Source organism: Mirounga leonina, unplaced genomic scaffold (genome assembly GCF_011800145.1).
Source record: "Mirounga leonina isolate KUSES-001 unplaced genomic scaffold, KU_Mleo_1.0 Mir_200, whole genome shotgun sequence".
Lineage (NCBI taxonomy): Eukaryota > Metazoa > Chordata > Mammalia > Carnivora > Phocidae > Mirounga > Mirounga leonina.
In genome coordinates, this window is record NW_023270503.1 from 9,177,307 (window position 1) to 9,190,778 (window position 13,472).

Genomic DNA, 13,472 nt, shown 5'->3' on the forward strand with positions numbered 1-13,472 from the left:
AAAAGAATGAGATCTTGGGGCGCCTGGGTGGCTCAGTCGGTTAAGCGGCTGCCTTCAGCTCAGGTCATGATCCCAGGGTCCTGGGATCGAGCCCCGCATCGGGCTCTCTGTTCAGAGGGGAGCCTGCTTGTCCCTCTCTCTCTGCCCCTGCTTGTGTTCCTGCTCTCGCTGTCTCTCTCTCTGTCGAATAAATAAATAAAATCTTAAAAAAAAAAGAATGAGATCCTGTCATTTGTGGCAACATGGATAGAATTTGAGGACATTATCCTAAGTTAAATAAGTCAGACAGAGAAAGACAAATACTGTATGCTATCACTTACATGTGGAATTTTATTTTTTTTATTTTTTTTAAAGATTTTATTTATTTATTTGAGAGTGAGAATGAGAGAGCATGAGAGGGGGAGGGTCAGAGGGAGAAGCAGACTCCCTGCCGAGCAGGGAGCCCGATGCGGGACTCGATCCCGGGACTCCAGGATCATGACCTGAGCCGAAGGCAGTCGCTTAACCAACTGAGCCACCCAGGCGCCCCTACATGTGGAATTTTAAAAAGCCAATCCTGTAGAAACAGATTGTAGCTTGATGGTTACCAGGGGCTGGGAGGTGGGGAAATGGGGAGATGTCAGTCAATGGGCACAAACTTCCAGTAACAAGGAGAATAAGCTTGAGACCTAATGTACAGCATGGTGACGACTATCTCATAGACTTGAAAGTTGCAGAAAGAGTAGATCTTAAATGTTCTCGCCATAAAAAGAAAATGGTAATTATGTGAGGTGATGGAGGTGTTTACTAACCCTCCCGTAGTGATCACTTTGCAATATATAAATGTATCAGACCATCACGTTATACACCTTAAACTTGCACAATATTATATGTCAATTAAATCTCAGTAAAGCTGGCGGGGGGTGGGAATAAAGATCAAGCGAGCGAATGAGCCAGCTCTGAGGTGAACAGGAAACCCTCAACGACAAGAAGCATTTGTGAGAACCAGCCCTATGCTGGCTGATAGAAGGCAGAGCACCTGCCCTTGCAGGGCTCATGTGGAGTTTAGGCAACCAGCACCTTCAGGAAGAAACGATCAAAGGGTCATGATATCCCCAATTATATAACCAGTCAGGCTTCCTGGAAGAGGAGAGAGTTGCATGAGGCATGAAGGAGGGGTGGAAATTTGGCAAGTGTCCAGAAATGGGGGTGGGGGCTGGGGAGGAAGCATTCTGGAAAGGGGATCAGTGAGAGCCAAGACCCAGGGTAGCAGCACATGGCCTTTCTGGAAGATAGTGAAGAACACACAAGGATAGGCCCCAGGGTTTCTCTACAGGGCATTTTTTTTGTGAAGTCTCAACCAACAGCGGTAATGCTATGGGCTAGAAATGCCTGGGGGCACTCACCTCGGCCTGGGTGAGTTTCCCACAGACATTTCCCCTTTCCAAACCAACGTCATGACTAGATCAGCCCTTGTGGTTCTCGTTATGATTGCAAGACACGCTTCAGCAACAACCATCAGGAAACTTAAAAAAGAGAGAGAGAGGATTATTACTTATAAGACCTGGAAATCACACAGCACACCTGGGGCCAAACAGCGAGGTCACAGGTGGAGAGAGAGCCCATCTGGACCGGGGTTCTGTTTTTATTGGGGTCAGGGTTGGAGGCTGAGGGTTTCTCAGGCTCACTCTATTGGTGAATTTAAAATATATAGGTGGGAATTGAAAGCACAGAGAAGAGAAAAGACTAGTGGCCCCAATGGTCACTTATCAAAATCAGCCATGATCTCTAAAACAAAGAAGCCTCAGTTGGAGGAGGCGGCCTGGCTCTTTACCCAGCCTGTGGCCAGCTAAGTGTTTATTCCAGATGGTGAGATTGCGGTCTTTGATGTGGATGCCTTGGTAATCAAAGCATAAGCCAGCCCTTGCATTACAAAAAAGTAAAAAGACAAAATCGTCCGGGCTTCCACTATAGGCATCTTTGCCTGAAGGTGGGGAGAGAAGAGAATTAGGAAACAAGGTTCAAGCAACAAGGTTCAAGCTTGCCAGGGAAGGCAGAGATCTGGGTCCACTTCCTCCTAGTACTTGAGTGACCTTGAGTAAGTTATGGTTCTAAGCCTCAGTTTTCTTATCCTTACCAGGACACTAATACATGCCCCTAAAAAGTAACACTAAGCTAACATTTATGCAGCACCTGGAAAGCAATGGTACTCAAGGGAGCTATGGTTTGTCCTGTGAGTGATGAAGAGTAAGGGAAGCTTTTCCCTGATATATATTTTTTAATTCCAATATAGTTAACATACAGTGTTATATTAGTTTCGGGTGTACAGTATAGTGATTCAGTACTTCCATACATTACTCAGCGCTCATCACAATAAGTGCACTCTTAATCCCCTTCATGTATTTCACCCATCCCCCCACACACCTCCCCTCTAGTGACCATCAGTTTGTTCTCTGTAGCTGAGTGTCTGTTTCTTGGTTTGTCTCCTTTTTCCTTTGTTCGTTTATTTTGTTTCTTAAATTCCACATAAGAGTGAAATCATATGGTATTTGTCTTTCTCTGACTGACTTATTTTACTTAACATTATATCCTCTAGATCCATTCATGTTGCAAATCATAAGATTTCATTCTTTTTTACATTGTGTGTGTGTATGTCCTTATCCATTCATCTATCAGTGGACATTTGTGCTGCTATCTTGGCTATTGTAAATAATGATGCAATAAACCTAGGGGTGCATATATCTTTTCAAAGTAGTGTTTTCATATTCCATGGGTAAATACCCAGTAGTGGAATTACTGGATCATATGGTAATACTATTTTTAATTTTTTGAGGAATCTCCATATTGTTTTCCACAGTGGTTGCACTAGTTTGCATTCCCACCAACAGTGCATGAGGGTTCCTTTTTCTCCACATCCTTGCCAACATTTGTTGTTTCTTGTGTTTTTTATTTTAGCCATTCTGACAGATGTGAGGTGATATCTCATTTTGGCTTTGAGTTGAGTTTCCATGATGATGAGTGATGTTGAGCATCTTTTCATGTGTTTGTTGACCATCTGTCTTCTTTGGAGAAATGTCTGTTCACATCTTCTGCCCATTTTTAATTGGATTATTTGGGGGTTTTTACAATTTGAGTTGTATTGATATATTTGGATACTAACACTTTATCAGATATGTCATTTGCAAATATCTTCTCCCATTTAGTAGGTTGTTTTTGTTTTGTTGACTGTTCCCTTGGCTGTGCAGAAGCTTTTTATTTTGATGTAGTCCCATTTTTCACAATATGTTTTAAGGAAATTAATCATTGCATGGTAGGAAGGACGGATTAGAGTGGGGCAAAGGGAAAGTCCAAGAGCTAGATTTTGAGGTAATGGTTCATGAGTAATGTAATGCTGCTTCAAAATTTAGTGGAGACAACAGAGACTGATAGCAAGCAAAAGAAAAGGACTCAGCAGAGCAGAAGTTGGCAAATAATGAAGAGCAAGGACTCATCAGTGACATCACGCTTTTAAGAAAGGGAGGGGCAGTAAGAGAATAGGAGAAGAAAGGACTGATGGGGAAAGGGTGTGTGGTTCCACACTGGAAACCCTGATCTTCACAAAATGCGAGTGTTCTATATTCAGTCAACAAACATATGTTGAGCCTACAGTGTGTCAGGCCCTAAGAATATAAATATAAATAGACATGGTTCCTGCCCCAGGGACTTTATGGTATCAGTGGAGGAAGCAAAGACATCAACAAATGCATGCAATGAAGTATAACAGATGCTTTTATCCACAGTAGCAGTCCAAGTAGACCGCAGAACAAGGAAATGATTGATTTCACCAGACTTCCAGGAGGAAGTTACTCAAGAACTATGTAAATGTTCTCCAGGAAGACTGTGGGGGAAAACATACTCCATATGGAGGGAAAGCCTGAGGAAAATACCAGGGAGTGAAACATAACACGTTCTAGACTTATAAGTCACTCTGATACTTGGGACTATCAGATCCAGAGCTGAGGCTGGAGATGCCTAAACACAGCATGGCATAGATAGCAGTGTGGGCCATAATATGGAAAGAGGGAAGGATCAAGAAAAATGTTGTGTTGGGAATATTGGAACCCTAATGGGAGTTCAGGACATGGATTTCCTGTCAGAGGAGCATTCAAACAGGAAGAATCAATGACAATTCTTCTTTTAAGGTCGGAGGGAAGGAAGAAAGAAGATAAAGGCGAGTTGAAGTAGAGAGTGGAGAACTGAGTGGCCTAGGAGGTCCACCCTTGACTTTTCCAGAAAAGTCAGAGGCAAGAGCATTAATTAAAACAAAAAAGTAGGGCGTAGGGGAGGGTCCATAGGTTGATGAAGGAAGAAAAGAACACAATTACTAATATCAGGGACTTAAGAGGGACTACTGAAAGAGGGACTGTTACTACATTTCCCACAGACGTTAGAAGGGTAATAACATTATAAACAACTTTAGACAAACTGGACATATTCCTTGAAAAATTTAAGTTACTAAAACTGACACAAGATAAGATAGAAAAATCTAAATAGCTTTTTATCTATTAAAGTTAATTTGTTATCAAAAACCTCCCCACAAGCAAAACTCCATAACTGGATGGTTTCACTATGAATTTGATCCAACATTTTAGAAAGAAATAATATTAATCCTATACAAACTCAGAAAATAAAGGAACGTGAACATTCCCAACTTGTTTCATGGTGCTAGATTAACCCTGATACTAAAACCTGATAAAAGCATTACAAAAAGAAAAAAAAAAGACAAACCAGTATCTTTCATGAACATAGATCCTTAACAGATTATTAGCAAATAAAACCAGTAATATACAAAAATATACATCATGACCAAGTAGGTTTATCCTAGGAATGCAAGATTGTTTGAACACTCCAACTCATTAATGTGATTCACTACATTAACAGCATAAAGAAGAAAAACCATGAGTGTTTTTATAAAATCCAACACCTGTTCATCATTTTTTTTAAATCTGAGCAAATTAGGAAGAGAAGGAATTTCTTCAACCTGATAAAGTACATCTATGACAAAGCAAGTGTGTCCACTCTCACTACATTTATTTAATATTTCGTTGGAGGCTTTGGCCAAGGCAATAAGGCAAGATAAAGAAGTAAAAGGCACAGAGATCAGAAAGGAGGAACTAAAATTTTATGCACAGGTGATGTGATTTTTTTATGTAGAAAATCCCTACAAATAGCAACTAGAACAAATACATGAATTTAGCAAAGTCACAAGATAAAGGGCACCTGGGTGGCTCAGTAGGTTAAGTGGCTACCTCTGGCTCAGGTCATGATCCCAGGGTCCTGGATTCGAGCCCCACATCGGGCTCCGTGCTTAATGGGGAGCCTGCTTCTCCCACTCCCTCTGCCCTTCCCCCTGCTTGTGCTCTCTCTCTAACTCTCTCTCTCAAATAAATAAATAAAATCTAAAAAAAAAAAAACCACAAGGTAAAAGAGCAATACTTACAGATCAATTATATTCCCATATACTAGCAGCAAATCATTGGATAAAGATATTTTTTAAAATTTTCATTTACAGTAAGGCAAAAAAACATTAAAAAATACTTAGGAATAGATTTAACAAAAGATGTACAAGAACTACACACTGAAAACTGCTTTAAAAATACTGAGATAAGTTAAGGAAGCCTTAAATAAATGTTTCTTCTGGGAAGACTCAATACTGTTTAAACATCAATTCTCTCCAATTTGATCTACAAGTGCAACACAATCCCAATCCCATTTTCTAGCAGGCTCTATTTGTAAAACTTGATAGACTTATTCTAAAATTTATATGGAAATGCGAAGGACCTAGAATATTGAAGGCAATCTTGATAAAGAGAAACAAAGTTAGAGGACTTAACACTACCTAACTTCAAGGCTGGCTATAAAGCTAGTAAACAATCTTCAAGACAGGATGGTAGTGTAAAGAGATATGTATAGTTCAATGGAACACAATAGAGAGTCCAGAAATAGACCCACATGTATATGGTCATTTGATTTTCAGTGTGGAACCAAAACAATCCTATGCATAAAGCAGCCTTTTCAACAGGTGTGGCTGGCACAACTCTCTATTAATATGGAGAAACATGAACACTGATCCCTATCTCACAAAATACACAAAACTTAATTTGAGATGAATGATAGATTTCAATGTAAAAGCTAAAACTATAAAACTTCTAGAATAAAACATAGGACAGTATCTTCATGACCTGCAGATGGGCAAAATTTTCTTCGGCAGGAGGCAAAAAGTAATAATTACCAAGGAAAAAATTGTAATTTAGATTTTATAAAAATTAGAAATTTCTGCTCATCCAAAACCTAGTTAAGAAAATGATGGTGTGCAGTGGCTGCACACAGTGGCCTCCTCAGTAGTGAATGCAGCCTGTTGCTCCTAGGGGTTGTCCTAAGGGACCTTGGAGACCACACTTTCCAGTGAACATGCATGTCCGACCTCATGCTGTCCCCAGTCTAGGCTCCAGACCAGGTGCCTTTGGAAAGCCCCAGGGCATAGTGACCATGGTTCACCCGTCCACACCAAGTTGCAGAACAAGGAGCATATGATTGGAGCCCTTCACAGAGCCAAGTTCAAGTTCCCAGGTGGCCACGTGACCCACATCTCCAAGAAGTGGGGCTTTACCAAGTTTAATACAGATGAATTTGAAGACAGGGCAGCTGAAAAGCAGTTTATCCTGGATGGCTGTAGGGTCAAATACATCCCCAATTGTGACCCCCTTGGACAAATGGTGAGCCCTGCACTCCTGAGAGCTTCTGCGTCACCCCCTCCTTACTCACACCCACCAATAAATCCCTACTTCCTATCCAAGAAAGAAAATGCATAACAAGTCACAGACTGGGAGGAAATATTTGCAAAATATGTCCATTAAAGGAATTATATCAAGTATAAATAAGGAACTAAAACACAATAAAAACACAAACAACCCGATAAAGAGAAAGGCAAAATATTTGAACAGACATTTCAAAATAAGATGGATGCACTAAATGTATGCCTGCCGTATGACCCAGCATTTCCACTTCTAGGTATTTATCCAAAAGAAAAGAAAACATAATCCACAAAAATACTTTTACAAGAATATCCATGGAAGCTTTACTCACAGTAGCCCCTAACTGGAAACAACACCACATAACAGGAAAAATGGATAAACAAATTATAACCACTACTCAATGACACAAAGGAACAGAGTATCAACACTTGCAGCAAAATGGATGAACCCCCAAAACATGATGTGTACATACTATTTGGTTCCATTTACATGAAATTCTAGAAAGATTTTTTTAAAAATGAAAACTGATTGCTTCTGCAAGATGAGAACAGTGATTGACTGGAAAGGGGCATGAACAGACTTCCTGTGTGATAGAAATGTTCCATATCTTGATAGGGATTTGGGTTACACATGTGTAAGCATTTGTCAAATCTTCTGGAAGAATATACTTATAATCTGTGTATTTTACCATATCACTGATATAAATTTAACACCCCCTGACACATTCACACACACAAAGAACCACTAGCAAATACTGAATTCTGCTTAATGATATACATGATGAAGTGTTTTGGAGTGACATATACTGATGGTCTGCATCTTTAAAATATACCAAAAATAAGATGTATTGAAGGGTAGCTATATGGATAGATATTTGAAGGTGATATAGCAAAATGTTCACATTTGTAGAATCTACATGCTGAGTACTCAATTGTGAGTACTCACACTTCTTTTCAGGTTTAAAATTTTATAATAAACCTTTGGGGGAAGGGGAGTCCAAAGAGGGAATGCAAAGCTGGTCAAGAATGGAAAAAACTAAGAACTGCCTTGGGGTGAGAGCAGGAAGGAGTGGTCAGGATTTCCTGGGTAAAATAGGGTTCAGCTAGGGTTCTACAGCCCTTGTGTGTCAGAAAGCCAGTCAGCATGAGTCCCAGCAGTTCTCTGTCAACAGTCTTGCCTAGCCAGCCTGATCACACCTATCCGATAGGACATCTGAAGGACAGCGTGGTGCCATCACATTTTCCATCTCCCAATGAGAGTGTCCTCCCCATAAAACCGGAGGTTCCCAGGGCAGGGACTAGGTATCCCCTATCAGACTAAGTGCTTACTTTAAATAGGACCTAGGTCTTCCCCATCACACCAGGAGCTTCCTTAGGCTAGAAGTTGTCTTTTCCATCTGCTTGGGAACTCTCAGGATGGGGACTAACTCCACCATCAGAAGGCCTCCCTGGATGTAAATGCCATTTGATAGGGGCTTTTCAGAGGCCTGCCAATGGTTTCCTGTGTTTCCTCCATGATTTCCACTTGGACTGTGTAGGCTGAGTGCACTCAGCCGAGAGTGAGGGAGGAGCGATTGACAGTATCCAAGCAGGAACACTCTAACTTCAATCATCCCAGAAGCCGACACTCACTTACATTTAGCCAGGGAAAAGCAACATTAATTCAGTGTAGTGATTGAGACTTTACACGCCCTAAAGTGAAGAAATTCTAACTTGAGGTTCCCCCAGCAACTGTAGCTGGGCAACGTCACCCCCAGGCATTGGCAGCAGGTCACAGTGCTCAACAGCTTATTGGGCAGGTGGGAGCACATCCGCCTTCACACACCTGGGCTCATAGGAACTGAGGGTGGGGTGTGCCCAGATATCCAGAGAAAGGGGGATGGTGCTAAGGCCCCAGGAAGAAGAACAGACAGCAAAAGAGAGAGAGGGAAGAGCTTCTCTTCTTTAGAGGACTCTATGAGACAACTAGTATATCTCCCCCATATCTCATTCTCTCTCCCTCTCTCTCTCTCTCTCCCCCACCCCTGCTGTCTCATGAATATACAGATGCACAGCTTAAAGTATGATTCATGTTCTTAAGGGTAAGTTCCTTAGCAACTGATGACACATTTTCAAGGGGTTGCACGATTGGACAATAGACACCTGGCTGAGAAATGGAACAAACTTGGTTATTGTATGGGATACAAGATCTATTCATCTCCCATCCTTCAAACCAGTTTCTCCCAGAGCCTCCCCCAACCTCTGACCCCTATAAGTTTGATTAACTTCCAGGTTTTCTTTGGGACTCACTTTCTAATGTGATAATACAGCTTGTTTTTATTATTCTGGGTGAGATGGAGAGAGGGCCATTAAGCTAGGCCATGAGAACTAATCCCCCGTTTTCTGTCAGAGTTTTTGAAAGCATCATCCTGTGTTGCTTCCAGTGATAGGAAACTAAATAACCTAAGAGGTCTTTCACTACAAAACAACTAGCTCCTCCAAAAACAGACTTAAGTGCATTTCCAGGGTCAACATAAGTAAGAGAAATATGTGATAGTCCCATCTCTCCCCCCAAATTTACTGAAACTAGGGCAAGGAGTAATAAGCAGCAAGGCAACTCAAAAGACAGGTGTTGGAACAAGACAAGGATACTTACTTCCACCACTACTATTTAACTACTAGAGCAATTAGACAAGAAAAATAAATAAAAAGCATCCATGTTGGAAAGAAGGAAGTAAAACTACCTCTGTTTATAGATAACATAATCCCCTATGTATAAAATCCCAAATAACTCACAAGAAAGCTAGCAATTCAGCAAAGTTGTAGGGTATAAGATCTGTTGTGTTTCTATATACCTGCAAGATAGAAAAGGAAGTTAAAAGAACCAAATAATTCATAATTGCATCTAAGAGAAAAAAATATTTAGGAATAAACTTAACCAAGGAGATGAAAGACTCATACGCTGAAAACCACAAAAATGGCCAAAAGAAATTAAAGAAGGCCTAACTAAATGGAAACTTAAGGGAGCAAAATTTACCACCCCAAAATGTATCTCTTTGGCCTGTGAATTATTTTACGCTGATTACTTTTGAGAAATAGAAGACTCAAGAAGTTTTTTGTTATTGCCTCCCCTCTAACTGCCTAACAGAAATTTAGATAGAGGACCTGTTCCAGGAAGAGAGCTATCAGCATAGATTACTACAGTATAATATGAACTACGTGTGGTAGACAGGAAGGAACCCTACAAAGTCCTGTTAAAATTGCTCTGTGTCTCATTGTTTCTGTACAACCCAGCAAATATTTGTTTACCAAATATTTACTCCTTTTCATCCTCCTGTGAATTGTCTTCCTTCTCTTTGAAGTCCCAGACCCATACCCCCTTTTCCTTAGCTCTAGATGGCATATAAGCCCCAATTGCCTGACTGCCTGGAGGCCTCATATTCTTACGGAGTTCCTGTAGGTGCATGACTAAACTTGATTTTCTCCTGTAATGTATTCATGTCAATTTAATTCTTAGACCAGCCAAAAGACCTTCAAAGGGTAGAGGAGAATTCTCCCTCCCCAACAAAACACATCCCATGTTTATAGGTAGGAAGACCATATTATTAAGATGTCTATACTAACCGAAGTGATCCACAGATTCAAGGCAATCCTTATCAAAATTCCAATAGCCTTTTTTTTCTGAAATGGAGAAGCCAATCGTCAAATTCATGTGGAGTTGTAAGGGGACCCTGAACAGCCAAAACAATCTTGATAGATAATAACAAAGTCAGTGGACTCACATTTCCCCAGTATCAAAACTTACTGCAAAGCCATAGTAAACAAGAGTATGGTATTGGCATCAGAAGGCATTATCAAAACATTGAAAAGACAACCCACAGAATGAGAGAAATTACTTGCAAATCATTTGACCTCAGATATTGGAATTATCCCACTAGAGTGTAAGCTGCATGAAAGCAGGTATGTTTTGTTTACTGTTGAATGCCCAACTTCTACAATAGAAACTGGCACATAGTAGACACTAAATAAATACTTGATGGATAGTCAGATATAAAAATAAAATGAATATGTATAAATGTTTAAAGGAAACTTGCATATTAAGGTCTTTTAAGACACTTGCTGAAGGCCACACAGCTAAAAAGTGGCAGAATCCATCACTCAGTCCAGGAGGGTCTGGCACCAAAACTGGGTCCTTAACCGCTATGTTATTATACTGCTTCCCCGGTAACCCAAGGTTAGACCAAGGTTTGGTTTTTGAGGGTAGACAGCTGAGTGGAAGTTTTCAGGCCACGTCCAACTTGAGTTGTTTCTTAGTTAGGACTCCATCTGGACTCCCTCTCAACACCTACCTGCCTTTCGAAGAAAACATTTCCCAGGAAATGGGCACCCCATGTCTTTCCATACATGTGAATAGAGTGGGAGGAAGGGAGAGTTGTTGAGGGTTTTTTCTTTATTCCTTTCTTCTCTCCTTTTTTTTGGGAAACTGTCCGGGGGATGTGGTGCTGCTGCTCGTGGGGGCAACTGCTACAATCAGAGCTGTTTCAAAGCAAAGAACTAATTTACTGCATGAATGACTTTAGCTCAAAAGAAGAAATAAGGATGATCAGGAGTCCTAAGGGAGCAGAATAATAGGGTAATTTACACAGGGAGATGAGGGAGATGGGAGAAACATGCAGGGTAATTCTTCTGTATAATCTTTATTTTATATTTTTGCCCTTTTTCCCTTTGCCTCTCTGGGGACAAAGCCTCAGCTCAGAGATGCTTCCTGGCCATCCCCAGGGTTGATATCTGAAAAAAAAAATGAAAGGGCACGGGAGAAGAGGCTTCTCAGACTGAGGAAGAGAAGGTCGAGAGGTGGTTTCATGGCTGTTCTCTAAAGTCAGCTTCTACTGGGAGGACGGTCTGTGGGAGGCTCCCATTAAGCCTTGTGGTTGGTGAGGGATTACAAAGGAGAGCTTCAGATGTCTGAGTGTTCTGTACAGAGGAGCTGCCCCAAGCTAAGGGCTCGCTATTGTCCCTAGTATAGACTGAATGTCTGTGTCCCCCCCTAAATTCATATGTTGAAATCCTAACCTACAGTGTAATGGTATTAGGTGGAGGCCTTTGGGATGTGATTAAGTCATGAGGGTAGAACCCTCATGAAGGAGATTAGTGTTCTTATAAAGGAGATGCTAGAGATCTCTTTTACCCTCTTTCCACTATGTAAGGACATAAGAAGTAGGTAGTCTACAACCCAGAATGGGGCTCTTACCAGAACTCAACCATGCTGGAACTCTGATCTCAGATATCCAGCCTCCAAAATTGTGAGAAATAAGTTTCTGTTGTTTATAAGTCATCCTGATCTATGGTAATTTATTATAGCACCCCAAATTGACTGAGACCACCCCAGATTCTTATTTTCCCAGCATAGAGAAGATAAGGGCTGGAAGGACTCTTGGATAGCATTTAGTCCAAGATGCACATAATCCACATCAAGGAGATCACCGAGGCTTGGGTTCCAGGGCTTACTTCAGGGCATACTAGTTAACCTTGGGCCTTCTCATGTGTAAAGTCAAGATTATCATCTTCACTGATATCTGTGAGGATCAAATGAGATGGTGCCTGACAAAGCACTTTGTAAACTGCAAAGTACCATATGAATGTGAGGTATTGCTGTTATTTATCAAGGAAGGAAACTCAGTACCAGAGGGGTTAAGTGACTCGTCCAAAGTCACATTGCAAGTAAATGCAGAACTAGGGCTTGAACATACGTCACCCTCCAGAGACAGGGTGATGTGGTGGTTAACGGTATAGACTTTGGAGCAGGCTGCCTGGTCTGCCATTTGCCACTTTGAGTAAATTAGTTAACATTCCTGTGCTTCAATTTTTCCATTTGTCAAGTGGGGATAATAATAGTACTGACCTCACAGAGTGAGTTGTGCGACTATATGAGTTAATATATGTGAAGAATTTAGAACAATGCCTGCAAATGGCTTTTAGTAAGTGCCAGCTATCACTATCATTCAGGAAATCTGGGCTAAACCCAGGAGATTTCAAATCATGTGGGGATCTCCCTTGTGGAACCTTTCAAATACCAAGAATGAAGAAGTGAGAGTCATGTTCAGCAATAGGTATTCAGGTTAGGCTGAGGTAGAGCTTCAAGTCTAGTAGAAGCAAAAGGTCCTTCCTTGGAGTCAGGAGACCTGAGTTCTTGTCCCAGCTTGCCACCTAAGGCAATCTCTCTGAGGCCCAAGCATCTTGTCTATAAAATGAAACTGACAATTCTTTCCCACCTTGTCCATACTATAGGGCTTTGCTTACACCCAAGTGGAAAGTCTCATAAACTATAAAGTTCTGTGGACTTATTAGATTATTCCTGGCAGTATAGATCGCTGAAATAATTTTTGCAGGAGAGAGGAGGGAAGGGTATGACTTTTCCTGCCTCTGAAAAATGCAAACAAGAGCCAGCTCACAGAATGTTGGGTTGCCATCCTTTCTGACAGTGGAAGGATATTCAGGGTCTTCTGTGGCATAAGCCTGGTCAGGGTCCTCCCCAGAGTAGACACAAGGGAGGTAGAACAGGGTAAGTCAGCTACCTACTCCACACCAGCCTCCACATCCTACAACAGTCATACATATGAAACCAAGCTAATTATATATCTCTACATCTTTCAAAGCCCCATATCACACACGTCCCCTCCTTCAGAAAGACTGCCTGGAGTCCTCCAGCAAGAGATCCTCA

At 41.2% G+C, this 13,472-nt stretch overlaps 1 pseudogene; it reads left to right on the plus strand.

Moving 5' to 3' along the window:
- The first annotated feature begins 6,294 nt into the window (after nucleotides 1–6,294).
- Nucleotides 6,295–6,416, plus strand: LOC118025382 (annotated as a pseudogene).
- Nucleotides 6,417–13,472: the final 7,056 nt, after the last annotated feature.